Source organism: Anser brachyrhynchus (assembly GCF_964034855.1).
Source record: "Anser brachyrhynchus genome assembly, chromosome: 2".
NCBI classification, from domain to species: Eukaryota; Metazoa; Chordata; class Aves; order Anseriformes; family Anatidae; genus Anser; species Anser brachyrhynchus.
In genome coordinates, this window is record NC_137695.1 from 4,073,487 (window position 1) to 4,096,402 (window position 22,916).

The 22,916-nt window shown below is 37.3% G+C and overlaps 1 long non-coding RNA gene across 1 annotated transcript; it reads right to left on the reverse strand.

The window, feature by feature from the left end:
- Positions 1-244: 244 nt before the first annotated feature.
- LOC308191362 lies at positions 245-7,645 on the reverse strand. The gene is made up of 3 exons (XR_013947915.1): positions 7,481-7,645; positions 7,113-7,245; positions 245-3,063 (listed from the first exon to the last, which is right to left on the reverse strand). It is a non-coding gene; the product is annotated as an uncharacterized lncRNA (long non-coding RNA).
- Positions 7,646-22,916: the final 15,271 nt, after the last annotated feature.

Below are 22,916 nucleotides of genomic sequence, written 5' to 3' on the forward strand. Positions count from 1 at the left end.
TTTACTCCCCACTACAGTAAGACTAACCTTTGCAAGAAATTTTATCTTCCTTATTCAGGCACAATTTGAAAGAAATTCTATTTTTCATTAATTTTATCTTGGAGAAAAATATCATAAGGCACATATTTTTCTAAAGAACTAGACTGAACGTTCTGGTAGCACCTGAAGAGCCCATCCAGCACTAGAGAGCTTGGCTCTAAACAAGGCCTTCTACAAAAACTGCAAGGGCAAGCCTGCCCTCAGGAGCTTTTAATGCAAATAGATAAGGCAAATCAAGAAGAAGTTTAATAGAAATATGAAATAAGGTCACCTGGACCCAGATTCAGTCACTTATATTTAAAGTTTGGGTTCAGCTCAAACTCTATGTTTGAGCTAAGCAACCAAGTGACCGTTCTTGACGGTGAACATCAAGGCTATACAGTTGATGGAGAGAATTTATGACTGACTAATTGCAGGTTTTTGCTTTAGATTGAACTGAATTGAAATTGTCATTGTCTCCAAATGATCCTTTTTTTTTTTTTTCAATGTTAGTTTCAGAAGAACTTCCATGCTATCATAAAAAGAGAACACAGTAAAATAGGAGGTGGTAATAACAATATTTATATGGAAGAAAATATTGAGGAACATTAAAAAAAATCATTAAGATTATGGACATTGCTGGACATAGGGGTGTTTTGAGTGAGCTCTGACTGCAAGGTACCATCATATATATATTTCTTTTTTCTGTCCATATTAGAGGTAGAAATAAATTTCTAGCTGTGACACATCCTTCTGAGCAATGCTGCTTTGGATTTAATCCCATCAAACCTTCATGTATTTTGACAGGTCTTACATGGTTAGGCACAAGCATGGGTTTGAAGAGTTTCACACTAAAAAGGGATTTAATTAGAAGTTACTATAGGATAAGAATACTTTCCCATGACAGATCAAGGTAGTAGGGCTGCAGACAAGTTGACTCATAAAGATCTCACTTCTATTTTAAAAATAAACGCGTTAACTTTTAAATATCATTTCTTTATAATTTGAAATACACAGTCCTTTTTATGCCTAATAGCATGTAAAATGCAATAAAGATTCCACCCAGAGAAAGCAGATGTCTCTCAGCACATTGTAATGTCAGCATCAGCTGTTTATGGTCTGTGAGCATTCTGTGGGCAAGTGGCAAAAGATGATTTCTTTAAAATTCATAAAAAGGCTCAATTAGATCTTAATCGAGCCTATTAGGTACTCCCTTTGGGGAACATAATTTCACGTTTACACTGGAGTCCAAGCAGAGTTATCATGCTTGCCTTTGTTCTCCCCCACTTATTAATTTATGTACAATTAAATATTTTAACATTGACACATCTGGTGCTTTTGTTCTTACAATTTTATCTGTATGTTTCTGGGCTACAGTGATTCTAAAACCTGTCAATAACCATTTTTGTATGAATTGAAGAATAGTTGGTTTTGCCTCAGAGGTTCATTTTTTTGTCTGTAATATCTCTTTGGCTATTTGGGTTTGAATAATCTCCTTAGCCTCCAAGGAAAGGTCAGGAAAACTGATACAGTTTGCTTGTGTTGGGTCAACATCTCCTTGCAAGTTATCTTTGTACAATCTCCTTTGTGGATTTCTACAATCTCCTGTGTTTCTTCTGAATTTATTTTCATTTCTTTTTCCATTTCTCCTAGAGTTACAGTCTTGTGAAATTAAAAACAGTATTAAAAACAGCACTGGATGCTTTCTTTGTCTACAACTTTAATGTCTTCAGCATTTCTAGACATTACTGATCATTGATTCTTTAAGAGAAAAAAAAATAAAAAAAACACAACCTTACATTTTCTTCCAAGACACCCCTTTGGAAGACACTGGCAAGGTGGTGTATTGTGTTTACTTCATGACTTTCTACCATCTGTGAGCACATGAAAAAAAGAGTTAACTTCCTGGAGAGAATAAGGTCTTCAAAGAAGCCTGTAGGAGAGATGTTCTTATATAGACAAGCTCGGATAAAAGTGGTGGACATAAAATGCATAGGAAAAAAGGTAAAAACAGATAAATATTTTGAGCTGTCTACTGTACTGAGCTTAGATAAAATAGAAATATTCAGACGTTTGTGTTTCCATCTGTTTCCTCATGCTGCACAGTCAGAATAGTATTGAAAGAGAACAGAAGACATAAAAAAAGTTTGAAATTATTTGGAAAATGTAAGCATTAAGAATAAGGAGTACAGCCAGGCAAAAGGGAAGAAGGGTCTATAGGGTAAGACATATGAGGATTGGTCTAAGACCCTTGGTTTGCTCAGCCCAGAGCAGAGCAGGCCGAGGGGAGGCCTCATGGCGGCCTGCAGCTCCCTCACGAGGGGAGCGGAGGGGCAGGTGCTGAGCTCTGCTTTCTGGGAACGACATGGAGCTGGGACAGGGGAGGGTCAGGTTGGGTGTTGGGAAAGATTCTGCACCCAGAGGTGGTCGGGCACTGGGACAGGCTCCCCAGGGACATGGTCACGGCATCGAGCCTGATGGAGTTCAAGGAGCATTTGGACACCGCTCTCAGACACAGGGGCTGATTTTTGGGTGGTCCTGTGTGGAGCCAGGAGTTGGACTTGATGATCCTTGTGGGTTCCTTCCAGCTCCAGATGTTCTATGTTTATATGGTTCTGTATTATTTAGAGGCAGTGGGAGAGCAGTCTTCTTTCCTCCTCTCTTTGTCTTTCAGTTTAGCACTTACAAAAAGTACTCCTCCAACTCTGCTAGTTTCTGGAGGTTAGAGTTCATTGCAGGTGGGATTCATTTGCTCTAAATTTGTCATCTGAAAATTGCATATGTAAACATAAATAGTCATGAAAGGTGCCCTTGACAGTCATCAGGCATGAAATTGGCAGACAGTCAAAGTGGGTTGAATCTCTGTACAAAGGTAACATGATCATAAAGAGAAAATCTGTGACTATCTTAAGCTTAGATACCTAAAGCTAGGTGAGATGAATCCCACACTTACTTTTCAGATGCACCTCTACTCTTCAAGCCTTGGCTTCCCCTGTAGTCTTTTATGCAGGAATGGGTACATCCAGGGTGGCTTAGCTTTCAAAACTGGACAAAAGGAGAAAGAACAGAGGGATTAAAAAGGGTTGCAAAAAAAAAAAAAAAAAAAAAAAAAAAGATCAGCAACCTCTTCACTCAGTGACTTCTCAAAGCTCCTTCTGGAAGTGCAAAGAAGTGCTATAGTGTAGCATGTTTAACTTCTATGATTTTAAACATCACCATAGCAAGTTTATTGCACTGACAAGCCATTCAATGGCTAGACCTATAACCAGCCATTATATACACAGACAGAGAGCTGCAAAAGCTCTGCATGGAAATCTGCATTTATTTAAAAGATTTGTTGATATTAAGACCAAAAAAGATCATCACAATCTTCCATTTTGATCTAGAGCAGACTGCATTCACTCACTTAGAGCTGAAGTGGAGTTTACACTTTTAAAGAGAAATCTGAGCCTGCTTGAAATATGGCAAGCAGTGAAGAAATATTCCATTTTACTCTTTCCTTCAATTTCTTCCCCTAAGTTTATGTCGTATATGTACTTTCAGACTTTGGGAAGTGCAAACTTTGCAGTTTTGCCTTTGTTTGTCATAGAATCTACCATCAGTCTGGTGCTGCTGAGAATTCTGTTCTTCATCAAAGTCCTCAGCTGCTATGTGTTAATGTTTGTGCATGTATATTAACATATGCCTGCAAAATATTTGCCATTCATTTTATCTTGATTTTTTTTTCTCTTTAAAAAGCAAGAATTATCTGAATTACATTGGCACCACTGTCTTAAGTCTTAAAAGAGTTCAGTCATAAAGACAAGGAATTCAGTATGATGTGATACATCATACAGAACCATACAATGGACTCTGGTCCTGCTGGATTTACTGCATGCCATTTCCCTCAAGAACTGACCATTTATTTAAATTTCAAAGGAAATATGCTGTAGGAAGGAACTTTTCTATTTCCAGTTTTAGGAGGAGGAATGAGGATTAAATATTTGTCCAGTAGAGCCTGGACCAGTAGTTTGTTAGTTTGATTAATTATTAAGTAATTTTAGTGTAATTTATTGCTTCCCCATCTTGCTGTCAAGCCATAATTGCTATAGGGAAGCAGAGGAATCTGTAAAGTGGGTTAATGAATAATCTTATATAAACTTAGATTTTATTATCCTTTCATTGCTATATTCATAACAGCTGTTCTATACAAGCAAAAGAAATGAACCCTGTGCCCTTTCTGTACAGTTCGCACCCCCATAGTTTCCTCACAGATCTGCCCACCTCATCCTTGCTGCATATTGGCCCTGGCTGGTCCCCAAATTATGTGTGGATAGCATAGGAGAGCAGGAAAGAGGTAAGGGTCAAATCAGTACCAAAGAGTTTTCAGCATGTTAACAACATGGGCAGTTTGGGGGCATGGTTGAAGCCTGAGTCCTGATCCCTGAACTTTTCCTGAGCTGATGAAACCAAGGCTATCTACCCCATTGCAATACAAGTGACTGTAATTGGGGACATTACTTGTCTTCTGGAGTTGCTGTCTTTCTAAGCTGCACCTACCTTATATTAAACATGGACGTTTTAAATGGATCTAATTTGGGCACTCAAATCCTATCCAATATGCTTGGTTTTGTGGTTTGTATATTTCATCATTTGTCAGGCTCTCAGCACTTCATGATCTTTTAATTTTTCCTCTGCAATAGTCTAGTCTTTCTGTAGTGTAGCAGCTGGGAATATTCACTCCAGCTATCTCTGCAGCCCAAGGCAGATGGCTAAACTGCTTGGTCTGCGTGGAAAAAGAGAGGCTGTCTTGGAGATCAAATGGGAAGAAACTCCTAACCTAACTCTAGCTCACCTCTGTCTCTGTTGATGAGAGACTGCAGGGAAGAAAACAGTGCTCAAACCCTGTTATGGAGTGTAAAAACTGCTGACATGATTCTGATTGTTTTTTCAGATTAGAAAATTTGACAAATGCGTTTTAATTATTTAGACCAGTGTTGCAAATTAACTAAAAGATTATTATTTTTTTTCCTAAATGAGAACGTTTAAATATTTAAGATTGTGCTGCTTTATTATTCTTCTATTTTTTTTGTACTGAATTCCCTTGAATTCATGTTGAAATTTATTAAAATACTACTTGTCATACATAAATATCATCATCATAATAGGATAAGCAAGGCTTCTTAAAAGATAAAGTGGTTTTGAAGGGAAGAATGTGAGCTCTGCCATAGGTGTTTGGTTACTGTTAGTTCAATGTCAGAATATGGACTCCTGCCTAAAACTGAGAGAAAGAGAAACATGGTCCGATTCCAAGACAAGTACATTCCTACTTTGAGAAGACATACAAAAGGAGACTCCTTTCAGCTTTCAAAAAGCTACATCAAGTCAGGTCAAGAACTGATGGAGGTGATGAAAAACCTTCATCTGTGGTGGAAAATGATGTTGACAGAGTGCTGCTCAAAGGACTTAAGATCTAACTAGACAAAAGAGGATTGTCTCCAGCATACCTCCATGGAGAAGTGCAGTCAAATGTCCTGCATCATTTAGGATAGGATTAAGCCACCCCAGGGCCATGGGCAGAAAGTGAAGTGAAGCTGAAGCTCTGAAGGATGTTCATATTACCTTCCCTTGGGTAACCAGTGGGGATATCTCAGTCTTTAAAAAGGTATTATAGGTCTTTCCAGAAGACCATTCACAGAACCTGAGTTATTTTCTTGCTCTAAATCAATGTCAGAAAGCGTCTGCTTTTTCCAGGAACAATACAGGGAGTTGAGGCTTCTGCCCTAAACCAAGAACAAGCATGACCTCATCCTGTCTCCCATGAGCTTTGATCTCTTTTCCAAGGTTTCTGTTGGTGTTTTTCTGATAATGGAAGTGTCTCCTGCACTAAAGACCTGGGATCATCATTTGCTATAAAGACTGATTATGAATTTTTCAAATGATGGTGAATGATGTCCATAAAGGTCACTCCTTGGATGTATTTGAATCCCACATTTTGAAGCTGGCCCCTTGCGGAGGTCTAACCTATTGACTGGGATGCAAAAAGCAGAAAAGATTGAGACAGATGAGGGAGGCTGGAGATGACTTGTTTTCCTCTTTTGGTGTCTGGAACACCTTGCATGCTAAATCAGTTTGGCTAAGATGTAATCCTAAATTTAGGGTCCTTAGATCCCCTGATGAAACATTTAAAGCATCCAAGCAGATTGCTGCTCTCCTCTGTCTATGCACAGATGGTGTTATTTCAGAGCTTTGTGTCTTGCTCAGTCTGTAGTGTTATTCAGAAGAAAGACAAAGAAACATGTCTGCTACAAAATTTATCCCTTCCATGCCCTCTGCCAGTTGTCAATACCTTTGTCTGAAGCAGAGGAGCATGAGTACAAAGATGAAAGACTTCAAATGTTCTTAATATGAGCAAAGCAACTGCTCTTACTGTTCTCGGAGATGGATTTATTTATTTATTTATTTTATTTTTTTTCTAATTACATTTAAAATCAAAAAAGGGAGAAAGCAGCATGAGACAGAAAACTGTACTGGACAGTTTTAGTGCCCAATGGTTAGTCTTGCAGAGATATAACCTATGAGAACCAGGTCTTATAAAAGGAAGCTTTAGGTGGTTGTAATCACAAACAGCATGACCAGCCTCAACTGTGGTAAAACAATAATACAAATAAATAAAAAAAAAATCTTCTTAGCTTCACAAAGAGTTAACATCCTCAAGTCTGTTACTCAAAGTGCTGAACTAAAAATAGCACAGTTCCTGTAAGTTGTTTTAACTGCTGCAAAAGATAAGACTGTAAGACAAGAGGAAAGTCTCACACATGCACAGACTCACGCACATACGGCCATTTCTGTGAATTAAAATAAAAAGAAAACCACTGTTACAATACTGTTTGCTTTGCCAGGCTTATGTTGACAATCACTATGTAACTGTTTGGATTAAACCCTGTGGGTTCCAAGTTGAACAAAAGCTATGTTTATCGCTAACAAACAAAACAAAACAAAACAAAAAAAACCAAAAGCCTTATTTGTGACTTCATTTTCAGGAATATTTTCTTAAGTCCTAGCTAAACAAGCCTGTCAGCAGGTACTATGCTGCATCTTTTCCAAAATATTACCTTCTTTGAGAAACAGTAGAAGGGTTGTACTGACGGCACAGCTGTTGGAGATCCGGGGTTTTGCAGTTGACATTTTCTTCTACTTTGTCAGCAGTTATTTTCCATGTAAAGAAGAAACCTTTTGGTTTGCTCACTGTAAGTAAGCAAGCAAAATACAATACAATTAAAAACCTGGATAGACAAGCAGAACAAAGCCCAAAGGTGTTAGTAGAGTCGCAAAGCAAAAAAGAGCTAAGATTTTTAAAACAATAAAAATTATACTCTAAAAGCAAATGGCTTTTCATGGAGAGACAACATCAAGACTTCTTCAAGCTTTTTCTTTAACAGCTCCAGTGCTGGCCAAGGTTTACCAAATAGTTCCTTCCTACCAGATAACTGTCCTTGAACACAGCCAACTATCCACCTAGGATGTGCTTTAGGCCCTGGATCAGGTATTGCTCTGTGCCTTGAGATGAAATAACACAGGAATGGTGGCATCCATCAGCTTGCAATCCTTTTGGCCGTCCTCCTCCACAACAGTATCTTGGGAATTGGTGCATGCTTGCTGCTCAGCCTGGCACAGGAATTGTTTACGAGTTGCGCTAGGTAGGGCTAGTCAAAGCATTGGTGGGCAGGAGGCAACCCAAAACAATGATTTCCTTTTCCTGTTGACATAATTAAATGTACAGGAATGAACCTTCAGTGGTTACTCATTGTGTTTCAAATGGATGGGTGGGAAGGGAGAGGTAGGGGAGGAACAGGCTGTGCCACTGAGATTGAGATATTTTATCTGCTTTGTTTTGTTTTGTACTGTTTTGTTTAGTTTTTAACCTAACAGTGTACCTTGAGCTGTCAGGACAGCATTTTTCAATTGTATTCTGTTTGTGTTAAAATATTCATTAGCATTTGGGATCAAGTTTTGCCTTATTTCTGAGGCCAGCCTGATGTCACAATTTGGAGTATCTTTTTAGAGGTTTCATGGTTGAAAATACTAAAGCTGCAACACATATGTCTAAAATAAGTCGTGCTGACACTTGAATGCTCATCCAAATACAAGAACTACTTTAGCAATTCCTGTCTTAGGGAACAAACATCCCAAAACGAGTTCCAAAGATGATAGGTAGTCATCTAAATCATAATAATGATGGTCTAAGGAGTCTTTATATCATTTTCAGTTCTGGGTATCGTGATAACGGTGTATGGCAAGCATAAGAAATATCTAAACTAGGACACTAAATATAAGAATTCTGGGAAAATTTAATCTGCCTTTGCAGTTTCTGGCCGAGAAGGTAGATGTGCTTATGTCAGAGAACTCAAAAGCAATCCAAGACATCTCTCTCTGAGATTCTATTCATTAGCTCTGAAGCCAAGGATCAGTATACTAAACATGACTTCAAGGTCTATAATGCAGACATACTGAGTTCAGACATGAGAATCAATCCTATTGATTTTAGTGCATGTAGGAAAGGAAAGGCTGGAAATTCTGGTCAGTGCCTTTGTAGAGTATCACTCAGGGTCAAGGTCTCACTCTTTAGCCTGAGGCTGTTTTCCAATACTGATGCAGTGGACGCACATTGAAAAATCATTTTGTTCAGACTTCCAGACTTTACCTGGACTGCTGAATGTACATATAAGCATGTCAGTCAAAATGACTGATAGCCCAACTCAGATGGAAACTTCTTCTCCTGACAAGGAATGTAGTGACAGTTGAGATAAGGTCTCAGTTTATCAACACAACTGATTTTATGTCTCTACTGTAAGCATATTTATACAGCCGCATAAATATGTTGGGATGAGAATAGCCATTCAACCTGCTTTGTCAGTGTCACAGGTGTCACAGTAGCAAAAGAGCTACTGCTTACTAAAACTTTGATTTTTTCTTTGTAGGAGGTCAGTAAAGCTTTTGGCAATAGTGGGAGATATCAAAGTCAAAGATAATGAAAACACTTCTTTATTCTCAGAGTCCTGGAATATGTTTTCCTTGCCATTAAACAAAATCTGTGATAAAATGTTTACTAATTTTCTACAGGAATTTTGTTTATAAAATCAGTTACCTGTCGTTGAGTATATAGATGGAGGTATCTAGATGTTAGCTGAATGTTTAGGCACACAGTATGCCACCTAGTAATAAACATCTTTTTTTTTGGTAACCCCCACAAAGGTGTCTAATTTGAAATGTTATAAAAGTAGGTGTTCATGCTGGACCTCAGTTGCAACTCTAATGGAACAAAGGTCTTTAAGAGGTCTGGCATAACACATGCCAGCGCTCCCTACAGATAACTTTAGTAGTCTTGTCTCAGTTGGTTCTAGTTTCCCTTGTTTGAGTAAAGTACTTAACCCTAGATGTCCATTGATTAATGGCAGTTTAGACAATTCACATATGGGGCCTAAAAAAGGTTTCATAACCTTTGAATTGTGCTCCAGCTATACAATCATAGAATCATTTGTGTTGGAAAAGACACATAAGATCATCGGGTTCAACCATCACCTAACACTATTAAGTCCATCACTAAACCTAAGCGTCACATCCATACGTCTCTTAAATACCTCCAGGGATGGCAATCTACCACTTCCCTGTGCAGCCTGTTCCAATGCCTAATCACTCTTTCCATGGAGAAATTCTTCCCATCATTTAATCTAAACCTCCCCTGGTGCAAGCTGAGGATCATTTCCTCATGTCATACATCTGCACTCAATCCACAAGCATTGCTAAACTTGCTAAAAATGCTGCTTTTCTGAAGAATTGGAAAAGACTTGCAGTCACTGCATGGGTATGAAAACTTAATAGAGAACCCATGTGCTTGGATTTAAATGCTTTCTGGAGCATCAGATTTACTGGGTCTGCTGCTGCCTACACATACACACCACAACCCCTCACTGTTTTGTGCATGAATATACTTAAGCTCATTAGGAAGGATACTTTCAACCTCATGGCTTCTAACTGTCCCAGCCAATTTTCTACTACACAGTCTCTCCTCTGGATTCCATAGGCAATCGCTCTCTCCCTCTCAGATCATTTCTGACCAGTCTATCCTCCTCTGTAGTTGTTCAAGCAAAGGGGTTTTCCTTCAGAAATTCCTCTCTGCCTTTGTCTTAACTTTCTTTGTTGTCATATATTTGAGTTTCCAGATGATCCTTCACAACAATTGATTCATTAATCTAAATGCTTAGTGATTTATTTATTTATTTATTTTTACTTTACACGTATTCTTGAGACTTTTACATGGCACTATTAAAGAAAATCAAGCTAGTGTAACCATGAAAAAAAATGAGGAATATGCAAGCAATGCCTACAGAAATAAAACAGGCAACAGTGGGAAACAAGGCTTGAATGAAAAGATAGAAGAGCAGTCAGTTCTGCTATGTTGGAAGAACACATCCTAGTTATTTAATATTTGGATTCATTTTATCTTTGCCTAATTTACTAAACTCCCTCCCTGACTTTTAATGTTCACAGGAAAGCCAGGAGAGGCGAGAAGAAACTGAGCTTATAGTACACAAACTTTGAAAGGATAGTTTTCTCTAGCTCTTGAGAACAGTCCCACTGAAGGTGAACTGAAACTTTCCCTTAACTGACTTAAAAGAGAATGCAACATGAGTTGCATCAAGCTCAATGACTCTTTTTCTATCAGCATGACAAATGAAAGTTGGTGTAGAGATCTCTTTTTTGGTGATGACTTTTTCCCAGCTGGCTATTTGCCAGAGAGACAGAAGGAGCTATTGAGCCCTGGAAACCTCCTCCCAGTCTGTGGCGACATGAAGCACAGCTCCAAGCCTTCTGACATGGAAAGAGAGGAAGTGGACCAGAGAGATTTAACCATTTAATAGTGATACTATTACTACTACTACTACTACTACAAGAGTAACATTCCTTTCTCGGTTTTTCCTTGTTTCATTCTCTCCTCTTATACTGGAAGAGTTTGTATCGAATCACCTGAATAAAGCAAGCACAAACTATGTAAATGGATCCCAGTAGTGAGCACAGTGAGCTGATCTATTGAGAACAATCAGCACTATAGACGTGTGAGAAGGAATGAATTTCTCACCTTATTTAAACTTGCAATGTCACTATTTCATCACCAAATTGCAAAAAATAAAAATAAAAAATCCCCTACAGCCATCTGTAAGAGAAACACAGTGACCGTGTCTCTAACAAACCATAATAAGAAGTCATTTTGTGACTTCTTGCTTCATCAGAATACCAAAAACAAAATACTTGCTTTCTATGCACTATTAAGAAACCAAGCTTATAGGAAAAGATAATCATTATTGACCCTAAAATCTTTCTGAAGATCAGTTCTCAGTGGCCAGGACACCAAGTAGCCCCTTCTCCTCTCTCCAGGATACCTGGAAGTCAGTCAACCAAAGAGCCAGCAGTGCAGCCAAATGAGATGCAACCAAGTGAGATGCAAGGGAAAATGAAGCAGGAATGCGGTGCTTCCTTGTTCCCTGGCTTTCCAGTTTGTTCACTCATGGATATGACCAATGACTGGAAGATGGAGAGGGGAAGTAGGGCCAAAATGGAAGCAGAGGAGGATGCTAGTGCTCACAATAAGAGGTGTCAGTGTCTGTAATATGATCAATACACTTGGCCTTTGAAGTACTGTTTTCCACCTGGAGTAGAAAGAGTCTGAGAAGTTTCTGTATGGATCCCAAGTAAGTTTTGTGGACAACTGAATTTGGGAAGGAGTGTACCAGCAATGAAATCAGTGTCGAATGAAGTGTAGGAGGACTGTGATCAAAAGAAAGGCTGGGACTTATGTCCCCAATGTAGTCCAGCCTTAAGCTCCTTTAGCTCCCTTTAAATTCCGTAAGGATTTTAAACTGATCAGTTCTTCTAAAATTCAACTATATGAAGTTACTCCTCTGGTTTCTAGTGCTGGTTTTATCTCACGACCTGAATCTTATGCCAGATTGAGCCAATGTGTTACAAAATTCTCATGTAGATTTGACCATGTAATAGATGTGGCAGTGTGCTCCCTTCATACATAAATTGTCTATAGCATCATCACAAGTGAGGTTAGGGAAAGACAATGAAACATCTCTTTATTTTATTTTATTTTATTTTATTTTATTTTATTTTATTTTATTTTATTTTATTTTATTTTATTTTATTTTATTTTATTTTATTTTATTTTTTATTTTATTTTATTTTATTTTATTTATTTATTTATTTATTTTTTAAACAACACTGGCAAGAAAATCCCACAAATGTCTCTTCTATTTGATCAGAATTTTCAAGTGAAGGCTTAAGTCTCCAAGAAAAACAAAATCCACTACTTCCTTGGTGATTCATTTCAGTAACTAGTCAGTCTTACTAACTATTCTCCCACTGCTAACTTTAGTTCTTTGTGGTCTTCTCTAACAGCAGGGGGTTCCAAGGAAAATACTAAGCAAACTATCCTGTAATTATTGTTACAGTATTTTATTATCTGCAATTTTTTTTTTCCCAAAAGTTAACATATAAACTGTGGATTGCAGATGAAAACACAATGTCAGAAGGTCTAGAAAATATTTCAAAACAGATTCTCACGGGGGAAGGGGAAATGTTATGGTTTTAAGATTTGCAATGCATTTTGTATGAATGTATTAGCCCAACAGAAGCAAGTCATATAAAAGTCAGGTGTTTATTATAAATTATCTATCTAGGTTGTTTGTATAGAGGAATGAAGTATCTCTGGAAGGTAATTTTCACCTATTTTGGATGCCTGTGTTGGGAGGGGTTAAGTTTCTGTCTGGAAACATTAGGAACTTTCTATTGATTATACAGGGAATTTAGAAAGGCAAATCCAAGTAAATGGTTAGATTTTAGATAGGTAGAGTCTGGGGATGTATCTGTGGTTCTGAGAACAAAACTCCTCATGGGTGTCTGCACAGGTAATTTACATATATTTGGAGAACTTCAAGACCTAGTATCTCAGTCTACCATACAATTTAGTTCTATTTCTGTTTAGTATAAATTACCTAGTTAATTCTCAAAAAGACAGTACAACCTATCTTGCAGATTTCTTTTCCTAGTACCCCTCTTATCTACAAATACCACACGCAGTGTGGTATATATCAAAGCACTTCAGTTTTTTTTTTATTTGCTGTGAGTAAAAAGAAGTTCAGGTAAATGTCTGCAGAACTGAATGCGTGCATCTGTTAATGGATCAAAAACCTTGCATCATGGCAATTATGATCCACATTTAGCACATCTTTAGAAATCCAGGTGGTGTATCAAATGCCTTCCTCATCTTGGAAACAAGTTATTGCAGTGACATGATGAATTCTCTGAAGGTGGGCTTTCTTACCATTAGGATGGGTTCACTGTAGTGTCAGCAGTGGCTTCTGCCAGCAGATTGCCGGGCTCTGATGAACAGAATACCATGTGTTGACAAACACAGAGACAAATTTGATAAGACTAATCCAATTCAAGCACCTGTTCCTGAATGACTTCTGTCAGAGTTTTCTTCCTGTCAAAATAATGGTAAAGAGACAAACTCCAGTCATTGAGGGCACAATTTTGGGGTCTTTCCTCTGTGTGTTGGAGGAAAGCTGTTTGCACTGACATCCATCGACTGCTATTTACATCCCCAAAACATACTGGTGGGATGTGTACAAGTTCTTGTCTGCATGCAAAAGGGTAACCAGTTATGTCACAGCAACTCTGAAATGCAGCCTGTGTTAGGAAATCTGAGGATTTTGGAAAGTCTGAAGCAGTAACTAATGGCAGCTAACTTCTATTGACTGCATAAGAAATCTTTTGCTCAGTTATTTCCTTTTCCCTTAGTATTTCAAAAAACATTCAGATCCACCAATTCAAACATTTTTCTTCTGTTTTCTGAAAATTTTCCTTCAATATTATATAACAAAGTGAGTTTAAACTATCAAAAATGACATTTCTGCAAATATTTCAATTGTTTTTTGAGAGAAACTCCTTCTGGTTGTCATGTGAGGTAGCCCTTTTATTTCAAAGTAAAAATTCTCAATGGCTGACGGCAAGTGGTTGGAGTATAAATTACATTAAAAAAACAAAAAGAAAAAAAAAAGATATTTTTTTTTAAGAAAATTTCCACCTCTGATTATGACCAGAGTGTAGATGTGAACCTCTTTGCTAATTTCTGTTCCTAATGGCAATAACCAGGTAACCCATGAATTCAGTATGAAACCCAATGAGAATACCTGTCCCAGCCTCAGGTACAATGCTTGCCTGTCCTCATGAAAATGCACCACTGTGCTAATAGGAGTGAAGGCATACATGGTCAGACACCTTTTTGTTAAAATAGAATTAATTCATGCCACAACACTTCAACCTGCACTGGAGTTTCACTTTTTCATTTTTATTTTTTTCTCCTCTGAATCTGAAACACCTTGTGTGTGAATTCAATTGAATGTAAAGTGTTGTAGAGTAACTTGTGACCTTCCTCTGCTTTTTACTGTTGTTGAACTCATTTTCAAAAACATTTTTCCTCCCTGACATAGGAAGCACTGGGTGACTGAGGTATAACATTCTGATCAATCTTCAAGCAAAGAAGGTAATGAATTTACTCCAAAGTAATGAGATAAGATCAGGACCATGGCATATATCATGATGTGAGATGGTATACATACTGAGGGGAATATTTCTCTATATCTTTGGGCAATGTTTTTGTTCAGGTAAAATACATATATCTGTCAGGATACTTAACTGGGCAAATATTATTCACTAATTTCCCATAGTTTAGGAATATAAGGCTTTAGAATAATAGGTGTAATATGAAAAGACATTGGTAAAGAGACATTAATTTGTCACATTATTACAATATTGAACAGATTCCTGTAACAATATATTAAAATAGTCTAAAAAAAAGGTAATACATTTTAAAACTTTAACATAAATATGTAGTGTCCAATAATACACACTTCTCAGAAAGAAAATGTAATTAATATTTAAATATTAGAACAGTATCAATTATTAAACATTATTCCATTTCCTCTTCTGAAGCATTTAAGGGCTAACTTTCACAACAGACTAAAGAAATACCAAATGTTTCTAAAAGTTAATGTCTGCCCAGCCTAATATCTTCAGAGTGAGTCAGTCTAGCATATTTAGCCCATAAAACATCAGCATGCAAATAGTTTCTGAAAATACATTTATATCACAGAGGATCAAAGTTCTGTCTTTAAACGCACAATAAACCACAATCAAATATCTTATAAAATAGTTCAGTTGACCATTACACAATCTTTCAGGGAAAAAGATAAAAGATTTACTGTAAACTTTAGTTCTTTTCCCATCAATGATGTGGATTTTTCTTTTCCTAAATGAACCATTTCTACTCCATGGAGCTAGATTCCCTTATCATTTTTGCAAGGCACATACCATCCAGTTAAGTGAATCAGATAGCAAAACAAAACAAAACAAAACAAAAAAAGTCATTTCAGAGTTGCCAGTGGCTAGTTAACCTTGCTCTTATGTTATCCAACACAATGTAGTGTTTATTATCTTGTGTCTTGGTTTTGTTTATCTGTATCCTTACTTTTTGTAAGCTACCCTCCTCCTGCAAGTCAACTTGGTATTCGTCATCAGACAGTCATGCTTCATTAGGCCGCTTGCTCATTTCTGGTCCAGTGGCTAGAGGGAGGTATGTAGGAGAAATATTGCCTTCAAACATTCATAACATACTCTTCTACAGCCAAAGCAGTCTTCTCTCAGCCCGTTGTAGTTACTGGAGAGAAATGGGAGTTGATGGGATATCATCATGTGCTAGGAGTCTACGTGGTGAAGAGACTCACAGCTCTCTAGAAAACATTATTTGTAATGATTTGATCTCTGTCAACTATAAAAGGAGACCAAGATGACTATTTCAGTAAACGTCTACAATGTAGATATATATATATATTGTCAGGCATATCTCAGTTTGTTTCATTTACTGGTTTTGCTCCTAAACCTTTATTTATTTATTTATTTTTTAATGGTTGCAGTATTTTTCCAAGCTTAGTCTGTCTTGTGTTCAGAGAAGAAAGTTTTATATTATGTTTTGTTGTGAAACAAACAGAATAAAAATAAAACCATGAAACTGCAGCTGCAATTCATCCAAAATGAAATGCTGAGCTTAAAATGGAATGCTAAAAGTTAATAATTTAACCCTTTTTTAAAGATGTGTTTCTAAACAAAAGATGGCATTAAAATCAAAGAGAATTGTCTTCCTCTCAGAATGTCAAAATAAAATATTTGATTTTTACCAAATGTTTCACATTTTCTTCACTTCTCTTAGACAAATGGTGAATTTGTCCGTCTCATCCTTCTTCTCTTCCCAACTACATTTTTCAGTCATTTTACGATCTGCCAAAACAAGTCTTGCCCATTTCTAACTGTAATACAAATAAGATAGGTCTGTAGCCCATCAGCATGACAGAGAAAATACCCAATAACAATGAAGAGCCCTAAACTTTCTCTGAGAATCTTTATCAGATCTGAAAAATCTTTTGTCAGTTTTGGGCTAACAATTTAGTGCCAGGTAGTTCTGTTTGTAGTGCTGGCTCACTTTCTCCATTGGCTATATATCTCATTTGTTTGCCAGGAATAAGGAGTTAGATCTGCTTGCAAATTGAATGTGCTGCTGGATGTATCTGAGAGCATTCATCCATCCTTCTCTACATTAGCCAATAACTTTCAGAAAAAAACAGCAGAAGCTAATGATGGGAAAGTAAAGAATTGAAGCCACACTAACAGAAATGGCATGCAGATGCAGATTCCAAGGTCTGGGAGAATAAAAGTACACTAACTAAAACTGAATGGGGTAACGAGGACACATTGCATGGTTAACAGAACTGATACTTGCAAATATTCTGTGCTGTATTCAATCAGAAATTGCAGAGTGCTGAAACAAAACTAAGCAATCCATTAAGAAAATGAGTTTTCACTGTAATAACACTAGGAACATTATGGTCCCAAACCACAAAGACAATATAGTGGAAGCATTCTAAATGGTTATATAGTAGCTTCTATCTGTTCATCCTCTATTTAATTATCAAAGATCTGAGTAGGGAAATTCTCACCCACTGCTCACAGAGGCCTGCACGAAGGCATAAATAATGTGTTGGATGTAAAATCTGTGTCCTGTACGCACACACCAGCAATTATAGTGACTATAATCAATGAGTAGGGAAGAACCATACCTTAGAAATGAGTACAAGGCAAGGGACATGAAATATTATTGGCTGCAACAGTACCTGCTTTACTTTTTGCTTCAAAATACAGTCTTGGAACAAGTTTTCTGGAGACAGTTCTGGATAAAGAATCAAGAAATTGGAGAATATGACAGAACATATATTTTAGCTCGAGATTTGGAAGGAAATAAGGGAAGGAGTTGCAGCAGTCCTTGCATTTAGGAATACTACTCAGTACTTCAAACACTGTTGTTGGTCAGACATCTCCCAAGCGCCTTTTCTGGAGGTTTTCTTACCCTCAGATCTGTTGGCAGGTCTAGTTAGCAGAGTCTCCGTAACCTGTTTCAGCTAAGAGATGATTCAGAAAAGACCTGTGTTTTGCTCTACTTATTCTTGGTGAAGAGGATTAGGGAACAGTCACATGCAGAAGTGCACTGGCAGATTTGAAGAAACAACACGGTGACAGTGGTGACAAATATTGCTCTCTGGGTGGGTATTTGCAAGCTGCAAGTCTATTCATAACTAGAGAAACTGTGGTTAAGGTCACCCTGCCCCCTGATTTAAATACCAGATTAAATCAGTTTAAAACAGAGAACATTTTGAGCATTTATAGGTCTTAAGCATCAGAATCAGAATGCCTAAACAAGACAGACCTGTAGCATCACCACAGGAAAAAAAAATAAAAAGGAAAGAAATGTTAGTGGAAAAAATAAAAGCTCTTATGTAGCCTTAGAACTACCACTTCTGCACATGGACCAGCATCCCTTAAAATCAGTGGAAAACCTGGCTGCATGTTTTCAATAACCAAAGTGGAATCGCAAAGTATTATTATTCTGAGAATTCATGCTAATGTCCCATTGTCAGTGTCTAGAGACCTGCGATGATAAGGTTCATGACTAATAAATGTTGTTCACTAGTAAAGTCATTATTAAATACACTATTAAATGTTCTTCCACAGGAATGTGGCTCTTAAAAGTTCTCATTTTAATTGGTTCTAAGCTTTTCAGAAGATTAGTCATTTACTTTCCTAAACACATGCTTACCCATTGGTTACAGCCCATAGAATTCCAAAAAGGTCTGGAATATTTTAAAAGTTACTTGAAACAAACAAACAAACAAACAAAAATCCCACCACTTTTACCAACTCATCTCAATTTTAGCCTTCTCTTATGGGTAGATATAGATTTTTTTATATATTTATTTTTATTTTTATTTTTTATTTATTTATTTTTTAACATACCTTGTCTTACTTAAACTCCCACGTATTTTTAAAAGATCTTTGTACTTAGACAGCGCCCTTGCTGATCAGTCAGAAGGGTTTGAACTATGGACTTATCCCTAAAGTCCTAGTCCATCCAAACTATTCATTGCAGAGCTGTGTGGTTAGTAGAGGATAAACAGAAAAGCTTTAGTGATTATGAATATTATGAGTGATACCTTTAATGCTAAACATGCGGTTAGGACCTCTTTCAAAGCAATGCAAAAGCACAACCCTTAAATAAAGGACTGTTTCTCTTAGATGTTGCAGTTCATACTGTCTTCAAAGTTTAATTATGTTCCAGTCTGGGCTATAAAAGGAAGGCTGGATTATGCCCAGGTGGATGAATGGTCTAACGTTCTTATGAAGCTGCTTATTTTGAGAAAATAGGACCTCTTGTTACTTAGACTAAACACTGGTCAGAATTTTCTTCAGAGTGGTTCAGTGCTTCAGTTTTTCAATTTCTTATCCTCTTCTTTACATCCTGCAGTTGCAAAATTGAATTCAGACTCATGGAAATTCCCCAGAGGCTTGGGCAGGCAATTCTAATAGTAAAGGAAGCACAGCAGAAACTTTGAGTTTCAGAAACTGTGCTCCTTCTGTACCATCCAGAGTATTCCCCCTTCACCAGCATGACGTCCTTCCCACCAGCACAAAGCCAACTCCACAGGTAACATCAGTATCAGCCTTTACCTGGCTGATATCTGTACCTCCAAACAGACAACCTGAAGTAAGCTGTGCTTTGTTCTAAAGCTTGATAATACCTCGGGTGAAGGTAGAAATTTGAATGCTGAAGGTGTTTAATCTATTGGAAAATTGTGCTGTGTGCTCCCACAACTCCTTCTTGGAATTCTACATGCAAGGTCCTACCCCTTCATGGTTCTGAAGTTTCTCGAGAGTCAGTACAACCTGCCTTCTTCATATTTCAGATCCAGCCCTATCAGGGCACTATACGTATAATTTGAATGATGCCTCTAATTAAACCTTTTATGATTAAGTGTTTAGGAAATCACGTGGCTTGTCCACAGCCTGTCCATAGCAGGCTGGCTGAAGATTGTTGTAACATGTCCTGTGGCTCTGTGGTGAAGGTTGGCTGAAAGCATAAGCTCAACATGAAAAATGCAAGGAAATTTAAATCTGTCTCAAGGTGCTATGTTACTTAAAAGCATATAGGTACAGAATGATACAGAGGCCAAAGAGTTGCAGACCAAGGACTCATTAGAGCTGAATTTTATCTCTGTTGTTCTGACAATTTATGGCATGAACTTGGACAAATCATTTCACCCCTACATTCTGTTGTAAATACGCTGACAAAATCAGTATGTAAGGGTATAATATTATTATCATTGCAGTTGTGCAATTCTGTCTTTCCAAGCTAAGTATATTTTGGGGTGAGTAAACAATATTGAATAAACCACATTTCTCCCAGCTTTCAAACTTAAAATAGCAATTTCAATTGTAAACAGTTCAGGAGAGGCAATAAAAGTTCTGACTAGAAGCAGTAATCAGCACAAAGACCATGAAGAGGATGCAAAAAATATGATTCTCCACTTGTCTAGATTTACCAGACTTTTGTGTGCACTTCAAGAGTGAGAAAGAGGGTCTGTATTACAGCAGATCAGTCATTGACACTTTCTTTTGTACAAGCAGCTACATTAAATGCAGTTTTAATGATCCATTCATCTCTATTCAGCTAAGAGGACTACAAGTTACTCTGTACACTTATGTTATCCATATAGATATTTAAAAGCAGCATACTGCCCTCATGCACCATCATTCCCACACCTCATTTTTCTTCTGCTTCAGCACAGGGAAGTATAAGGTGAGAAGAGAGAATTGTATTATCTCTTGGAGGAAAGATTCTTTGTGTAGGAGGCATCTCCTACCCACCTGAACTACACATGAGCTAGTTACTGCAGCATTAAATTTTCTTTCCTGAAGATCTACTCAATAGATTTAGTAGAGTCCAAAAAGAAAATCCTCTTGTCCTAAAGCAGTTGCCTGGAACAGGGCAGATGACTCACATTTTAAAATATCTGTGTCTCTCCAATGACTTCAAAGATTGTATAAGGTTATTTGCTCATCTGTTGACACAGAGATCTAATGGTGGGTGAGATGAAGTCTACAGGGCAGAAGGTTATTGTTGAGGCACCCTATGCAATATTCAGCTGCCCTTGCTGTCAAAGCCCAGTATAGAGGAGATGTACGTGCCTGGCATATTATAAGGCTAGTTATCTGCTGTAAATGATGTGAATGGCCGGGGCACAGAAGTGAGATCATAATACTGCCCTCAACAATAACCTAGGGCACGTAAATTGTATTTCATGTGATATGGTTTCTTGAGAAATGCATGTTATTGCTATTTTTCCCATGTCAGAACCTTGCGTGTGAGAAGTCTGAAGAGTCCGTTCAACTGTTCTGGTTTCTTCAACGCCAGCAACCCTGTCCCTAGCTGGTTGTGGGGTTCTCATACAACATTCTGCAGTACATCTTGCCCTTGAGAGTAATGGTTGGAAAAAGAAATAAATAAAAAAATAAAGACAGAAAGCATAGTTATATTCTGTGTACTAAGAGAGAGAGTAAGAAACATAACATATGAACAGCGTTATAGAGCAAGGTACCTAGAATAGATACTTAAATAACACACACCAAATCTGAACTAGTAATCCCAGGTTCCTTTTATAATCAGTGGAAAGAAACAGGCATCTTTAGAGCAGAATTTAACTCCTTATAAAATGCATATCTAAAATAGGTCGGTCAGGTGAACTACTCTCTAGACTTAATCATTTCTCTCCATCCACTGAAAAGACTGAATAGACTACAGTACCTGGTTCCCACACGAATGTTTGACACTTGGGCATCTGGTTAAGCTGCATCTCAGGCACAATAATGCCACTTATAGCAAACTAATCTTACAGAGCAGCAGTCAGCCTCTGCAATCACTTACAAAGAGATGTAGTGCTGCTAAGCCATGTATTCAAGTAGTTCATAGACAACACTGATGGAGGTGTGACATTTTTAGCAGCTGAAGGTCTTGCACACTGACAATGTTTGGACTACACAGTTATACAGAGGTACAACTGGTAGCAGGATCAAGATTTTGCTTGGAACAAGATACAGAAAAATAATGTCAATTCCAGGCAATGAAAATGAATATGAATATAATATCCTTAAGATTTAGTTACAGAGACGTGATAAGCTTTGATGGTCCCTCTAGAAGATGAGAATTTGTGTAACATACATGGTAAAAATACTTTGTTTCCTGATGACACAGTCCAACTATCTTTTTGCTGATTTCTTGAGAGAAAAATATAAGAAAAAATTACCAAAATGGAAAAACCTATGGCCTTTTAAATTAAGTCAGACAATGTTCTATGCATAGAGAGGCATATGTATATATATATAAAAAAAAAAAAAACACAGCAAAGATCAAGGTGAGACAAAAGATCATGAGCAGAATTTGTCACCAATAGTTTCAGTTATATTTATTAACTCTCACACACACCCCTTGAACAGGAATAACCTCAAGAGATAAGGTTGAAATTAATCTGACCAAATAGAGATATCTGTAACATTGACATCTGCCACAGGACTGTTACTTGGATCTTATTGTGAGCAGAGAGCAAAAGAGGCTTGAAGAGTTCATTTCATAGCAAGATAGATGGCCAGTTTACATCAGCTGAATTGCACCTTAATGATAAGCTTATAAGGGGACCTCAGTGTCACCAGTTCAGTTGTAAATGTCATCACTAAAGATATCTGAAGTCAATTATGATTAATGTCACCTTTTGCAATTTATCTGAGGCCAAACAGCAAAAATATCTGAGAACAAGAGAAGCACTTGGGTGTGTTGATGCCTTATTTAACCCTTAGGAAACAGATCCAATTTTTTCAAATTTAAGTCTAAATCCATTTTAATAATTAAGCACAGAAATTAAATCTCCTGAAGCTAATCCCTCTGCCCATATTTCACTATGATGGCTGTCCTTGATCTGCTCAGATAATTTATGCTCTAGGTGAACAACAGAACAAGATGAGTAGCTCTACATAGAGGCATTGTTTTGGCTTTAATTCTATTAAACATCACAATTAGTGATTATCTGTGCAGAAGCTCTGCAAGATGTAGGAGGAATGAACAAGCAAATTCATGACTGTTAATCAATAAAGTGCAACTTTTTATTCATGATGTGACATCTTTTAAAGATTATCTTTGAATCCTTCTTTTCACTGAGTTTCCCTTCTCTTCATCTGGCCTCCTGTGTGATAAATTGCTGTGGGCTTCCTACTGGGTATGCAGGACTGTAATGCCCTTGCTCTAACTAGGGAAGGTGTGAGTATTCTTATCTATTGACAAATTAAATAACCGCTTTCTTTACCAGTCTGATCTGGTTACGGTACCTGTGCAAGCTAGAAAATGCTTTTAGAATATATCT